This window comes from Panthera onca, chromosome C1 (genome assembly GCF_046562875.1).
Source record: "Panthera onca isolate mPanOnc1 chromosome C1, mPanOnc1 haplotype 2, whole genome shotgun sequence".
Taxonomy (NCBI): domain Eukaryota; kingdom Metazoa; phylum Chordata; class Mammalia; order Carnivora; family Felidae; genus Panthera; species Panthera onca.
Genome location: NC_138346.1, coordinates 203,555,140 through 203,571,711, shown reverse-complemented (window position 1 = coordinate 203,571,711; position 16,572 = coordinate 203,555,140).

Sequence of the window (16,572 nt, the reverse complement as noted above, 5' to 3'; positions counted from 1 at the left end):
ATTATATGTATACATATTATACACATGTGTGTATACGTATATGTATATTATATATGTGTGGTGTGTATTATATATGTATTATGTATATTATAATATACATGTATATGTACATGTATATATATGCAATATATATGTATTATATAATCTATGATATATAACATACATATTATATATTATGTAATATATATATAGTCTATATTATACACATGTATTTTAAGTTTCTTCTTTCTGCTCATGTTTCGTTTCTAAGCTTTTCAATAATTTGTATGTATCGCTTTTCCGACAAATTCTAAAGGTGATCATTGCTCTCCTTTTATTAAATGCTATCTTCTTCTCTTTCTCTTTTCATTTTTTCTGTTTCCCAGTACTTCCAAGGAGGGATTGCCTCCTCTTTACAGAAGAGGAAACTGCCATTTTGAGGACCCAGAGAGCTTATGCAGGTGCTGAGTTCTGGATTCGGCACCCGGCCTGACTGCATGGCCACCCTGCCTTCGGGTAATTGCTTTGTCCACTCTGTGGGTATCCGTGACAGGCCGAGTGACCACTGGTGGGCTATGATAAAGCCGGTGAACGCGGAGGAGATACAGAGCACAGAGAATCCTGCTGCAGGTGCCGGCTCTCAAGCTGTATCCCGGCAGTTCTCGATTGAGAGAATGCATTTTCACAGAACTAGGTGGATCCAAAAGTGGCCCTGAGTTTGGCCCTGGGTGAAAACATTCAGGAATCTCAGGACAGTTCTGAGATTCGCATCTATGATTTCAGCTCAGTCGGCACTATTTCTTTTAAGTTTATTTATTTGTGAGAGAGAGACAGAGAGACGGAGAGAGACAGAGAGTAGGGGATGGGTAGTGAGAGAGGGAAAGAGAGAAGCAGGCTCTGTGCTCTCAGCGCTGGGTCCGACATGGGGCTCAATCCCATGACCTGAGCCAAAATGGAGAGTTGGACGCTCAACTGACTGAGCCACCCAGGTGCCCCTCAGTCAGCACTACTTGACAGGGGCTTACAGGCACCATGTTTGGACCTCAAAGACAAGGAAGATGGAAGAACCCCCGCCCCCCCCCCCCACCCCCCCAACCAACTTCATCCAACCCACTGCAGCTCTTTCAGGCCAAGAATCCCAGTGAACTGGGAGCAGGGTGGCAGTGGGGACAGGGCACTGGGGAAATGTCTTCATCTGCCACCTGCTCCACCCACTTGGCTTGTCTGAATCTGGCACCTGTTTTTTGTTTTGCTTTTCAGTAGGCTTCAAGCCCAGCACAGAGCCCAGTGCGGGGCTTGAACTCACTCCCCTGAGATCAAGACCTGAGCCGAGACCAAGAGTCAGACGCTTAGCTGACTGAGCCACCCTGGCGCCCCGATGGTACCTGTTCTTTTTGACAAAATCTGCCGCGTGCTTGTTCTCCCCCGCCCCCTTCCCCCATACCCTATAATCTCAAGCTAGGAAACCGTACGTCTGGATGACATTCTGAATCAACATGAAAGAACATTTCGTGACCATAAAGGTCAGGTTAGTTACTTCTCTCAAAACCTTAAAGGAAGTCATCTTGGATGCGGGTCAGAAAAATCTCAGCCAGTTACCACAACCTAGCGTCTACGCAGGTCCTCAGTGTGCCACTCCAGGACCTTTCCACTATCCCCAGTATTGCTCGTAAATCCATTCTGGTATAAAATGAGTATACTTCTACTGAGATCTCTTTATCTAAAACAGCATTCAATACCCTTAATATTTATTTGAATCCTTGCTGTGCAACAGCCTCTGCAGTTTACATATATTGTGGTGTTTAATCCTCACGACAACCCCACGAGGTGGGTATTTGTATCCCTTTTAACAGACGGAACTCTGAGAGGTTACGTCGCTTACCCAGGATCACACAGCTGATTAGTGATGGGGCTAGGATTTGAACCTTGGTCTGGCCGTCCTCAAAGCCCGTGGGTTTCAACTTCTGCTATTTATCCTCCAGATGGTTAAGGGCAGACAAAAATGAAATTCCCTGATCTTGATCACTTCCTGATTTGCAAAGATTCCAGCACTAAACCGGGAGGTCAGCTGGAAAATGTTTAACAAGTGGGTCTGGGGGGGCGGGGAACAGGAGGAAGCCCCGTGTCAGTTTCTGGGGTGACTCTCTCCATGGCAAGTTCAACGTGAGGTCACCGAACACGGAGTTGTGAAGAAATGCACCCAATTGGTTCTTCTGAGCCTACGTAGGCCTGCATTTCTACACTGGGAAAGAACCATCACTGAGCTTCTCCAAGGTTAGAACAAAGCACATCCCAAGCCCTAAGTGGGGAATAAGGCTTACGTTCCACAGCACGAGGCTCAAGATGTCTTACACACGATCAAGTTTACAATGTGGCCTCCACCTTCCCTTTGACCCTCTCTTCCAATTCTCTAGGCTCCAGGTACAGAGTGCTCTGCTGGTTTCTCTCCCCCATTCCCTCCCTCCCTCCCTCCCTCCCTCCCTCCCTCCCTCCCTTCCTCTCCCTTCTGTCTGTCTGTCTGTCTGTCTCACCTCCTGGGGTTTTCCCTTCCCAGGTTGCTCTTCCCCCTTGTCCCCTAGTCAGTGCCTGTTGCTGCTTCCTGTCTCAGCCCCTAAGTCACTTTCTCAGGGCGCTTTCTTCACTTCCTGACTTTGGTTTCGTCCCAGTCCCCACATATGTCTCCTTTGTACTACTTAATCACCATTTCACGGAAATCATATTTGTGCCTGGAATCTCTCTCTTCCTGAGTACATCCTCAGGACCTGGCACAGGATAGGTAAGACCCACGCACCTTCAACATCTGGGGCTCAAACACAATTCTGCATGCTCCAAACAACCCAGCTTCCCTCCTGGTTCTTGGCAGGAAGCCACTCACTTAAATGTTTACTAAGCTGAACTTGACATTGACTCATACTTACAAGACCTCAGTATCTCTTTTGAAAGTATGACTTCACAGTCATGTTTCTGTCCACAGGTGGGATTTTATAATCGTGCCTCTTCCACAGACTCTGAGAATAACGTGTATAAAACCACACTGCTGTACGAGGATTCCCAGCCTCTCCCTCTCCTGCCTGGGCCAGCAAGGGGCCTAGCGAGACTGGGTCAATAAACACTGGAAAAGGCAGGAGAGGGGGGAAAAGTTAAGAGCCAACTGGGGCTTAGGCATTTGGAGAAGAAAGGAGCAAGTTTAGGGAACAGAGGCTGCGAAGATGAGACATATGAAGGGAGAGGTGGAGAAAATGGATTTTGGAACTTTTTGTTCTGTGTTAGGACTGGAATCCCTTGCGGCATTTTTTTCCCCCAGTTGCATGACTTAATGACTATATTAAACACTGTATGCTTCTTTTTTAAAATAATTTTTAAATGTTTATTTGAGAGAGAGAGAGAGAGAGAGAGAGAGAGAATGAGCAGGGGAGGGCAGAGAGAGAGGGAGACACAGAATCCCAAGGGGTTCCAGGCTCTGAGCTGTCAGCACAGAGCTCGAACTCACCAACCCTGAGATCGTGACCTGAGCCAAAGTCAGATGCTTAACTGAGCCACCCAGGCGCCCCAAACATCGTACACTTCTAAAGAGTGAATTTTGTAGTAGGCGAATTCTATCTCCATTGAAGAGAGGGGGGTTGCTTAGGGCACAGACAGGTGGAGCCAGGATTTGAACCTAGGCAGCCTGGAAACATATGGCAGCCTGGAAAGAGCCTAGGATTACCCAGCCTGACACAGCGCTTCGCCTGGGGCCCCTTCCCTTCCAGCCTCAGCCGCTCCTGCCGCTCCCTCTGGGCCTGGACCGGAGGGGGACTGCGGGGAGGCGCGGCCACCCGGCGGGGCGGGGCGGGGATGGGGACGCAGAGGCTTGGGAGAGGAGGGGCAGGGCGGCGCTGGCCGGGAACCCCTTCTCCCTTTCCCGTAAGAGCAGCCTGGCTCTTCCAAACCTGCCTCAGTCTGCTCCTTCCAGGCCTGGGAAGGCCCCCAGGCGCTTGAGAGCGGCTCCCAGGTGTGCTGACCGCCGGGCGTGCAGAGACGGCCGGGCACCTGCCGGGACCCGGCCCCAGGCCCGCCTGCTTCTTCTGGGAAAGCGGGGGCGGCCGCGGGGAACCTGTCGCCCCGCAGCCACGCACCCCTGCCCTGGAGCCTCTGCTCACCTCCCCCATCCTTCATCTCAGTGTGGTCTCCGTTCTTGTGCTGGTCCTCCTGGGCCTGCCACGTGCTACATCCTCCTGGGGGGGGGGGGGGCTCCTGACTCCCTCCCTTTCTTCCTTTTGGTCTTTCTCGAATCTCTTTTTAATGGTGAATTTTTGATTACACAAGCGATAGGTGGATACACTTTCCTCTTCACACGTTCTCCTATCTCCCCCCAATCACACCCAACCCACTGCTATTGCCAGTTTTTTTTTTTTGGGGGGGGCGGATTTTTCCAAGTCTTTTCTCACGGACCCCGGGAACACAGATGATCCTGTGCCTCGGTCTGTGTGGTTTTATATACATTGTTTCATACCCTCATTCTGCCACTTGTTTCTGGCCCTTTTCAGCCGACAACACTCCATGGAGAATTTTCCCCACTGTACCCCCCCCCCCCCCGCCCCCTTCTTAAAGTATTCTGTGGGTCAGATGTGTCACATTTAATCCTTCTCCAGTTGGTGGATATTTAGGAAGTTCTTAGTTTTTTAAGATGACAAAACGCCTCAATGATCACCTCTGTGACCACCCTGTCTACACTCCGGCTGGTGTTTCTCTGGGGTAGATAATACTGAGATATGGATCTGCTGGGTCACAGGATGCATTTGAAAATTTAGCAGGTACTGCAAATTGCTCTCTGCAGTGGCTAAACCAATCTAACTCCTACCAGTAGGACACATGAACATATCCCTTTCCCAACATCCTGGCCAACCTTTGACCTCTTCAAACTTAAAAATGTATTGCCAAAAGTGTTTTCTCACTGTTGTGCTAATTTGCATTTCCGTGGGTGCTTCCTGTAAGTTCCAGGTTGCTCAGGAATTGGGAGTAGATGATCTGAACACCAGACACACCCTGTCACCTGCTGTGTGATCTTGGGCACACCTAGTCACTTCTCTGGTCCTGGGCACACTCATATACACCATCTCTCTGAGGCCCCTCTTCCTCTCTGCCTGAGAACCTTGGTCATCAACTTTCTCTTGGCTTCCCTGCATCCCTCTCTCTGACAGCTAAGGTTTCTTGGTCCCCAGGGAGTTCCTCTGCCCTTTCCAACCCCCTGCTCCCACCCTGCCAGGGCTCTGAAATGCTTGAGTAAGGCACCGTGTTCAGAAGTTCCCCACTGGAATACACATGTGTCCCCACCAGTGGACACATCTTCAACTTGCCCAATGTTCATGGAATAGCGTTCTGGAGGGGACATTCTGACCAGCTCACAGCAGGCAACAGGGGCAGGACGCCAGATGGAAAGGGCTTTATTTATTTATTTTTTCCTTTATAAAACTTTATTTTTTTAATTTATTTTTGAGAGAGAGAGAGAGAGAGAGAGAGAGAGAGAACATGAGCAGAGGAGGGGCAGAGAGAGACGGAAACACAAACTCTGAAGCAGGCTCCGAGCAGGCACAGAGGCCGATGCGGGGCCCGAGCTCGTGAACCGCGAGATCATGACCTGAGCCCAAGTCGGGCGCTCAACTGACTGAGCCACCCAGGCGCCCCACCTTTATAAAACTTTAGAAACATGAAACGTGTTGTACAGAAAAAATTTAAAAACTATTAAAAAATAAAAATAAAACATAATTCTACTCTTCAGAAAGACTCATTGCTGCCATTTGTGTGTCTATCTTCGGTAGATGTATGCATAGATGCTATTTTTACACGCGTTTTTGTCCTAATTTTCCATTTAACATTATATAATAAGCCTGTCATTTAAAACCTTTTTTTAAATCTTGATTTTTTTTTTTTTTTTTTTTAAATAACTGCTTTCAGAATAGCTGTACCAGTTTGGGTTCCCATGAGGTGTGGATGGGTAAGCTTTGGAAGGAGCGGCATGGCCCTTCCACACCTGGACACAGGCTCTGGCCTTTAAGGGACAAAGACCTCTGCTGGGAGGGAGCCTGGTCAGGGTGTGGTCCCAGAGCGCCCAGGCTCCTCCTTTACCTTCAGAGCCTGGGGGTTCTCCCAAAAAGCTTCCTTAGATAATCAACCAACTGCATTTGCTAAGAGTGAACACCAGGGGACACCACACACCAAAGGAAAGTGATCCAGACTGAGCCGTTGCATTGGACCGAGCCATTTCCCCAGCCACTCCAAGGCGGAGAGACCGTCTCTCCTGACCTCCTTGACATCCCCCTACCTGACCTCCTGCATCCTCTGGGTTAGGTGGCGTGTGTGTGTGTGTGTGTGTGTGTGTGTGTGTGTGTGTGTGTGTAACTCTCAGACGTGCTCAGAGGAAGCTCTGTGAGTTGCAGGGATCAGGTATTATACAACATCATGGTAAGAGCCCTGGACTGCGCTTCCCTGGTGTGCCTCTTTGGGCCAGTTACATCATGGTGTGCCTCGATTTTTCTCATCTGCCAAATGGGAGTGACAATTCCCTGCCCTTCTTTACTGTGTGTGTGTATCTTGTGTAAAAGTACTGTACTTTGAAAACCAGGGGCGCCTGTGTGGCTCAGTTGAGCATCTGACTCTTGATTTTGGCCCAGGTCATGATCCCAGGGTCATGGGATTGAGCCCCACATTGAGCCTTGCGTTGGGCTCCATGCTGAGCATGGAGTCTGCTTAAGATTCTCTCTCTCTCTCTGTTTACCCCTCTCCCTTGCTTGCTCTCTCTGCAATTAAAACAGTAATAATAATAATAATAATAATAAAGGTACTTTGAAAACCAAGAAGACCTAAGGGCTGTGCAGGCAGTGTGGACACCGAGTGCAGGGGGTAAAGGTGCATGTACCAAGACTGCCTATGTGGCTGCCATGTGAGTCCAGGGGTAGCTGGGAAGGTGATGAGTAGCTGGATTCTGGACGTGTTTTGAGGGTGGAAGTGGAACCGATGAGATTTGTTGGAAGATTGGATGTAGGGTGTGGGAGGTAAGAGGGTTAAGGATGATACCAAGGCTTCTGGTTGAGGAACAGGGACCAGTAATGCCTTGTGCCTAGAATGGGGAAAATGGCGGGAAGATGGCTCAGGAGGTCCCAAGCAAGGGCTCATATTCGGACAGGACAAGCGTGAGATGCCCTTTCAGTCCCTGAGTGAACAAGTAAACACAGAGGTCAGAGGGTTAAGCCTTGGCCCCCTTCTCGGGAAACCCCTTTCTGGGGAAATGGCTTGGTCCAATGCAACGGCTCAGTCTGGATCACTTTCCTTTGGTGTGTGGTGTCCCCGAGTAGGTTCGACGAGATCGGAAACGCTGCCCCATCCCTGCCTGTGCCCCCGACAGACATCAGTAATTCATCGCGGCACTCAGAATCCTTCTCAACAGAGTTCTAGATAGCAACTCTAGAACCAACCGAGTGGAGATGATGGAAAGACCGCCATCATCCTCAGACTTGACGGGAGGCCCAAGAATGCAGTTAAAACTATAGGCTTTTGAGTGAGACACCTGGGCTGGAAAGCTAATCTTGCTACAAACTAATGTGAGACCTTGGGAAGAATGATTTATGTTCCCTGCTTCAGTTTTGCCATCTGAAAAACGGGGTTAATAATAGTTCCTATCTTATAGGGTCATTGGGAAGATTAAATGAGATAATCCAGGAGATTTACTTAGCACAGTGCCTGGGGCACGGTAAGCTCTTAACCAGTAACAGCAGCGGCAGCAGCAGTAATAGCTGTTGAATGTGTTATTCCAGCTCGAACGTTCTAGAACAGATCTCCCTTACCTGCTGTTTGTGACCTCTAGGACAAAGATACTGTAATGCCGAGGCTGTGCAGCAGGAGGCACTGTTGACATTTACATCTCTGTTGCCCACAGAGATTGAGGAAGTGGGGAAATTTTTCCCTGGAGTAGTGACCCCCAGTGATGGTCCTGGCAGCTGCCTAGACCCTTTTTTCCTGGTACAAGAAACCAAACTCCTGGCTCATCCCAAAATACGGTGTCTCAGTTTCCTTCACGGGCCTGGTCCTCTCTCCTCCGATACTGTTCCTGGCCTCCTCCTGCTTATAAACTCCAGCGAAGCCACTGAGCCTGGCATTCCAGACCCCCAGCCTCCCACTGTCCAGCCTCCCAGCCGCTGCCGACTTCCCCAAAGTGACCGGGCGTGTGCCCGCAGCCTTCCCTTGGCATGTTGTGCCCACCTGGAACTTGGGTCCCTCATCCTCCCTTCCCCTTTTCCTCGTCTTCAGAACAGGAAGGAGATGGAGGGGGGGGTTCTGCTAACCCCACCGTACGGACGGAACGAAAGGAAGGCACATGTTCCGCAACACACCCCAGCTCGGGTCACGGGCAAGCTAAAGGGGAAACCAGAACCCGGGTGTCCCCAGCCTCAGGCATGGCTGAGTCACTCACCACCCAGACCGCATTCATCGTCAGACTCAGGCATTCATCTGGCATGTGTTGAGCACCTGTGATCTGCCCGGCACCGGGCCAGTGCTGGGCCAGACCAAAATTGAGTAAGGCCCCGTGCCGGGCCTCCAGAGGGCCAGACGGTGCTCAGATGGGCGGTAACAGGGCCGAGCGAGGGTGCCATCATGGAAGCGTGGGTGACCAGGGTGCTGGTCGGGGGGCTAATTTCTGGATGCCTGTGTTAACCCTCAAACCCACAGCCTCACTGAAACTTGCGCCTTTTTGATTTCATTATTTAATTTTTAATTTTTTTTTATGTTTATTTTTTAGAGAGAGAGACAGAGAGAGCATGAGAGGCAGAGGGGCAGAGAGAGAGGGAGACGCAGAATCCGAAGCAGGCTCCCGGCTCTGAGCTGTCAGCGCAGAGCCCGACGCGGGGCTCGAACTCACAGAGTGCGAGATCATGACCTGAGCCGAAGTCAGAGGCTTAACTGACTGAGCCACCCAGGCGCCTCAACCTGTGCCTTTTTTAAAGGGTCCATCTTTCCCCACACCCCACGTCCAACATGGACCTCTCCTCAGCCTCCACATCCCTTTCTTGGCCACATATCACCTCTTCCCTGCCTCCCCTGCACCCCCAACACACACACACACACACACACACATGAACACACACACATATATGCACACACATGCGCACACTGCTGTTCAGCATGAGATGGCATCATGGGAAGGCCCTGGAGGAGGGCCAATCAGCTGGGAAGCAGCGTCCGAACCACCTCCTTTCCTTCCCCATCCCTGCTGCACCACTGCCCTCCACCCCCTTCCACCGACCCCCCGCCCCCCGCTTCATGCCCACTCTCGCCCTGGCATCTGAGGCCTAGAGGACATCTGTCCCCAGCCTTCGTCACTTTCCACCCCCCAGAGCCCAGTTTGGTACACAGGAGATGCGAGAACTTAACACTGGATAAACCCCGGCGTGCCTGCCCCACCCCCCCGCCGTCCTGCAGATGAAATCTGAGCTCTTTGGCATGTCTATGTTCCCAAAAAGCTACCAGTAGGTCATCAGCTGTCACCGTGAACAAACAAGAAAAAGAAAATGAAAATTGGGCTGCTTTTCGAGGCTCTGGTACCCCCAAACTACAATGACAGACCTGGAGTTTTCGGTGGAAGGCAGCATGGGGTCAGCCCCGCGTCCTGGCCGGGAATGTTACATGAGTCAGTGGACATGGGGAGGGCAGTAGTTACACTACACGTTGATAAAAATGATGTCTCTCCCTCTCTTTTTTTTTCCAAAAAAAGAAATCCCCCCACAATACATATTAGCTGTACAAAAACTAGGAACTAGAAGTTTTAGACGGAACAGAAAAAGCAAACGTGTGCTTGTCACCCCGCCACCTAGAAACAGTCAATCACTGGGAATGCCCTGGAGGGTGCTTCAGACCTCACACCTTTGTTTTTTCTTTTACGGAGTGAGTTCATACTGTATATACGTATATATTTAGAGCCCACCTTTCTTATTGAATAGTATCTTCGGAGTAAAAACAGCTAACGTTTATAGGGACTCTACGTCAGGCACAGTGCTATGCCCTTGACATGCGGGGTCTCATTTCGTTACCCCCCTGAGGTTGATTGTTTACTGTCCCCATTTTACAGCCAGGAAGGTCAAAGGGTCAAGGGCTCTTTCTACCCTAAGGGACAGTAAGAGACGGAGTGGAGCCCAGGCTCCAGTTCATTCTGTCCCTGGTTCAGGGCATCAGTTTTCTCATCTAAGGAATCAGGGTTGGGCCAGACGAACTTCTCCCTGGGGAGGGGGCTCCAGACCTCCCCCCCCCCGCCCCCCAGAGTGACCTCCTCCGGGGCCTCGCTTCATCCTCCTTCTCAGGCCGACAGTAATCGCTAATGCTCGCTGGGCTGCATGCCTGGCTGTCCCAAGCAGTTCGTTAACAAGGTAAGAGTTATTTCCACCCCTCTTTCCAGGCGAGGAGACTGAGGCACAGAGAGCTGAAGTCACTTGCCCGATGTCGCTCCATTCGTTAGGGGCAGAGTCAACATGCAAAACCCAGACTCCTTCAGTCCCAGAGCCTGTGTCCTTAACTATCACCTGTAGCTTTTCCGATGCGTCCTCACCCCCAGTAAGAAGCACATTTCACATCCTGACTCAGTAAACACGCGTATGTCAATATTGAACTGGAATAAAAGTTTCATGAGCTGAAAACCTGAACTTCGTGACATAGTCTTCAATATTATTTCTTCGAGTCTCTTCTTGAAAATTTCTCTCTGCGGCCACTACATTGCTTTCAAGGCTCATAATAGATTATGACCTGTAGTTTGAAAATCATTGCTTCTGCCGTTTCCTCTCTGCCCCCAGGGAAGCCCTATTCAATGGGTGCGGAGTCTGTCCACTTGATCCTAGGAAGTCGCCAGCACAGGCCCTGCGATCCCGTTTCAGAAGGGAGAAAGCTGAGGACCAGAGAGGGCAAGGGCAGGTCCTGCTGAGGACAGGTCACTGGGAGAGCACTGGGATTTACAATCTAGGGACAGGCTGAGGGCTGACCCAGACACAACTGGCCTTCCAAGGAAGAAGCTCAAGTCAAGACAGTGTTTCTATTGAGCCCTGTTCTTTGCGGGGCATCTCATACCTCACGGCGTGAAAGTTTAGGTCAGTCTTCACAGACAGCAGGGGAGTTAGGAGCCCCTTGTTATAGATAAGGCAGCGAAGACTCAGAGAGGTTGAGTGACTTGGCCAGGGCCACCCAGCCTGTAAGAAGCTGGGTCTGGTTTGGGTCCCCACTGTGCTCCCGGAACCAGGCTCAAGGCTTGGAACACAACAGGTGCTCGGTAAACATGTCTGTCTGGCTGGCCCCAAAGCCCCCTTCCTCTGCCATTGCTCTGTGATTTCCTCATCAGCCCCCTTCCTGGGAAGCATGGTCCTGGGGCTGGGCATGCTTGGGTTCCGCCTGGGCAAGGGTCCCTGGGGTGGGTGGGTACTCTGCTGAGTTTCGGTCCCAGGTCCGTGCACGCTAGTCCGGCCCAGCCCTGTCAGTTGAGAGGGAGGGAGGGATCTAGACCGCTCCCCTGGGCTGGGGTGGAGGAGCCTGGCCGGCGCCTCTGCTTACAGGGCCTCTCCCACCCCTTGCCACTCCTGGCTCAGGCCTCTAGTGGGGCCCAAGAACTCTGGGGCTACCTCCAGCCTGAGTCAGGTCTCAATCCTGGGGCTCTCTCCCTGGGCAGCAGGCACCTGATTTCTGAATCTTTCTGCTGGAGAAGTGGTTGTAGGTGAGAGGGCTGAGTTCCGGCTGAGGTCACGCTTCCCCTGGTGGAAAAGACACAGAGCCTCACAGTCTCTGTTCTTTTTGGAATGTGTGTTGTCCTTGCCTCAGAGAAAGGAGGTGGGGTCCCTGGAGTCTTAACGCTAACCCTCCCTTCCTTGAACAGGCAAGGATCTGACCCCTAGCAGGAAGCCCAGAGCTGACTCAGGAGATGGTTCTGGACCTTGGAGGGGAGGAGGGGAAGGATGAAGGGCTAGAAGCCAGGGCAGAGAGCCAACAGCTGGCTTTGACAAGGCACCGCATGTTTTGGAAAGTGCCACGTGTTGCAGGGGTGTGGCATTTTCGCCTCCACCCTCCTCCCTGCCCATCTGGGCCCCACCCCTCCAAAAGAGCTGCCTCAACACTCCCTTCCTCCAGGAAGCCTTCCTGGATTGATTCTATCCTGCATTGCCTGGCATCACTTCCCCTATGAGGGAAGAGGTGAGACTGAGACCCAGCTTGGTGTAAACTCACAGTCCAGTCGTGAGCCTGCACATCACAGAAGTGAGCTTGCACATTGCAGCTGGCCCCACCTGTCTTCCATCTCACGCTCAAATGTTGGGTCTCTCTTTGGAAATGGCTGTCAGCAGGATTTTGCAGATGAAACGCACGCACACACACACACACACACACACACACACACTACTTGATTGTCCTATCTTGTTTTTTGTGGGTTTTTTTTGGGCCAGGAACAGTAGATGTTTCCAAAGTGAATTCTAGAGGTTGCCTGTTGATGTTAACCCACCCTCCTGACTCTCCCACCAGAACGAGGGAGCCCTGTGGTCAAAAACCTGGGGACTGTGGGACTTAGGGGTGTCAATTTCTGTGCAGCAAGCCTCCTCAGATCTTTAATAGTCTGTGCACATTGTGAATCTCTGAGCACCTGCAGCTTCCCAGATTTACTTGACCTCAGAACTTTTTTTTTTTTTTACAGTGGAGCATTTCAGGGGCTCATTACTGAGCACCCTTCGAGAAATGCTGGGGCAAAGACTATTCCAGAAAGGGCAGACCCCGCTTAGCGGTAACTTAAATTAACAACACAACATACTTCCATGGACCGAGAGCTAACTCTGTGCGGGGCTCTGTGCTAATAAGCCTCTCAGCAAATTCTCAAAAACAGTTGGTGAGATGAATATGATTCCGGAAGGAAGGAAGGATGCCTAGGTCATTTGGTGGTTTAATTCATGATAGCCACAGGTCTCCCATGACCTGGAATGATGTTCAAACTATCAACCCACATGGGACAGCCATTGACCAATATGCAGGCATACCTCACGTCATTGTGCTTTGTAGATACTGCCTTTTTTTTTTTTTTCTTTTTGCAAATTGAAGGTTTACGGCAACCCTGTGTCAAGCTAGTCTATTTACCGGCTCCATTTTTCCAACAGCATTTGCTCACTTCACGTCTCTGTGTCACATTCCCACAATATTTCAAACTTTTGCATTATTATTGCATTTGTTGCTGTGAATTGAGGTCGGTGATTACAACTCCCCGAAGCGCAGATGCTGGTTAACATTTTGTAGCAATCAGATATATATTTTTTAATGTTTATTTTGAGAGAGAGAGCGCGCGCGTGCCCACGAGTGGGGGAGGGGCAGAGCAAGAGGGAGAGAATTGCAAGCAGGCTCCATGTGCTCAGCACAGAGCCTGACGCCGGGCCCCATTTCACCAACAGTGAGATCATGACCTGAGCGGAAATCAAGAGTCAGACGCTGGACGGATTGAGCCACCCAGGTGCCCCACAATAAGGCATTTCTTAATTAAGACACGTATATTGTTATTACAACATAATGCTATTGTACACTTAGTAGGTTACAATCCAGTATAAACATAACTTATGTATGCACTGGGAAACCCCAAAATTCACCCGACTGGCTTTACTGTGCTATTCGCTTTATTGCAGTGGTCCGGAAGTGTGCAGGATCACAGAGGTGTGCCTGGATTAGAGACCAAGATGTAGTGAGATCCCCTGGTGAGCTGGGCATTAGTCCTTTACTCACTGAACCGTGGGGAGACCTGGAAGACTGGAGGGTAGGAGATAGGATATCTCGGTGTTGAGGGGGCTGGTGAGGGGCCTCTGGGGGGCTTAGGACAGTAGCTGCTTACCAACCAGATGGGAGGTGTCTCGCTATTTTGACAGTTCTGTGGATTCGCTCGCGCTGAGCATAGACCCCGACCGGACCACAGAAGACACCCTTCCTGTCTACTGGGAGGAAGCAAGGCACTGGTCACTGCCCAGGATAACATTTTGGTTTTATTTGCAAATTGAGAAAACAGTCTAAGGTAAACATCAGGACATGGACTTTGATACCGGGCAGATCTGAGGGTGAATCCCAGCGGCATGTCCTTGAATGAGCCTTTCGCACTCTTTAAATCTCGGTTTCTTCCTCTGTGAAATAGGGGCGGCCACACGGTGCACCTCATAGGGTTGTTACGGGGATTAAATGAGAAAATGCATGTCAAACGCAGCCCCGGGTCTACGGGAAGTGCCCCACCAATGGGAGCCCTCATCAATAAGGGCAGTGGTGTTTCTTATCAACAAAACGGTGGGCTGGTTCAGCCTTCTTTTGAGGAAGACGACCCAAGCGTGGGACCTTCCACGGGCAAAATCCATTTCTTTCTGGACACGTCAGGCATCAGTTAGGACAGGGAAACTGGGATCGCATCCTGAGAAATACAACTCGAGCAGCTTCACGTTGCTGTCACGTGGGTTTCTGCACGGGCCACCCTGTGCACGTGACTCCGAAGTCGTACTGTGATAGCCAGGCGGAAGTACATTCAGCCAATCAGAGTTTAGCAACGGACCGGGCCTGGCCAGGTCATCCAATTAAAGACAGCAAAGTCCCGAGCTGTACTTATCCACCAGTCAGAACTCGGCAACGACCTAATCCCTCGCTGCTGTTCAATCAGAACTTGGCAAGGTTCAGATCGTCTTCTGTTAACTCTATGAGAACTCGGCAATGTCCCGATCCTGGGCAGACGACTGAATGAGACCGTGGACCGGTGTCAGGCTGGTCAGTCACACGTACAAGAGCTGTTGGTTTGACCTCCGCCCCAGCTGAGTTATTATGGTGAATTCAGAGAGCTCTTTAAAAGACTTACATATAGATCAGGGCGCCTGGGTGGCTCCGTTGGTTAAACATCCAACTTTAGCTCAGGTCATGATCTCATGGTTTGTGAGTTTGAGCCCCACGTTGGGCTCTGCGCTGACAGCTCAGAGTCCCCAGCCCGCTTTGGATTCTGTGTCTCCTTCTCTCTCTGCCCCTCCCCTGCTGGCGATCTGTGTCTCTCTCTCTCAAAAATAAATAAACATTAAAAAAAAAAAAAAAAGACATATACCATACAAAAGAACAAATCATAATCAAATTTAAATCCCAATTAATACCATAATTATTTATGTTGTTTATAACAAGTATTATGTGTTTTATTATTTTGTTAACAAAAACTATTTAACCTTTTTTTTTTTTTTCAGAGAGAGAGTGCACAAGTGTGGGAGAGGGGCAGAGAGAGAGAGAGAGAGGGGGAGAATCACAAGCAGCTCAGCACAGAGCCCGACACAGGGCTTGATCCCACGACCCTGGGATCAGGGCCTGAGCTGAAATCAACAGTTGGACGCTCAACCAACTGAGCCATCCAGGCACCCCATCAAAAACTATTTGTAAAGGGCCATGCTCCCCATGAGAAAATTGGACACGGATGATTTCAAATGACAAAGGCTGGCGATGTCCCTCACAGATGACTTTTGCAGAGGCCCTCACCAGCCAGGAACTGCCTCTGTCCCAAGGGTGGCCTTTCCAGTACCTTCTCAATAAAAATGGCCTTGGCTGCTGGTGAATGAGCTAGCTGCCCACTGCCCACCGGTCAGTCCAGGGGACGCCTGGGTCTCCAGTCCAGAGCGGCCCTGCCTCAAAGCCAGTCACCTGGAAGTAGGGGTCGGCCTGTCCAGAGTCGCCACCTCCTTCCCAGAACAGTTGGGGGTGATTCTCAGAGGAGAGGTACGCACAGCATGCTCCTGGCTAATGGACTCAGCGTGCTTATCGCTGCCCAGATGAGGCCTGGTTAATTACTGACCAGAGAATGGAGGTGACTGAATCCTCGGCCTCTAGACAGTCCAGGGGGTCTCGCAGCCTGGAGGACAGTTTCTTGGCCCCCGCGAAGAGGTGCATTCACCACTCCAGCGAGAGGGAGCTGACTCAATTCTCTGGGGTGTTCAGACCTTGGGACGGAGGCCCTGGGGAGCCCCCAGGCTGTCTTCTGTGCGGCTAAGACAAGAAGCGGCACCTGCCCGTCTCAGTTGGCTTGATGTGTGATCCAGCTGCAGAGGCAGGGGCACTGAGTGCTTGGACGGCTAGCAAAGGGCGGTGTGAGTGGCCGAGCCAAGGCTCCCTGGACAAGTCACTCTCCCTCTTTGACCTCAGTCAGATGAAGGTGCTGGAGGCTGTGACCGCCAGGGTCCCTCAGCCTGCTTTTCAGCCCCGCCCCCGTTGTCTGGCACTCCCCTGTTCCTTCCTCTGCCCCTCCACCAACACCCTCTCCCTCAACCAGACAAGCTCTGCCCTGACCCTGCTCCCTTCCCCCTCTCCCCAAAGCCCTCTCCACGTCCCTCCTCCTGGGCAAATGCGACCTGAGCTGCAAGATCTGACTAAATGCCCTTCTCCTCCCTGAAGCCCCTTCTGACTGCACCAGCCCTTACGCATCTCCCACTCTCTAATGGTTGCCACGTGTGCAACCGGAACCTCTGATCTTCTTCCAGCAGCTAATACTATATAGCACTGCCTATATGCCAGGCACTGGAGTAAACGGTGTATGCATGTTAACTCATTGAATCCCCACAACTC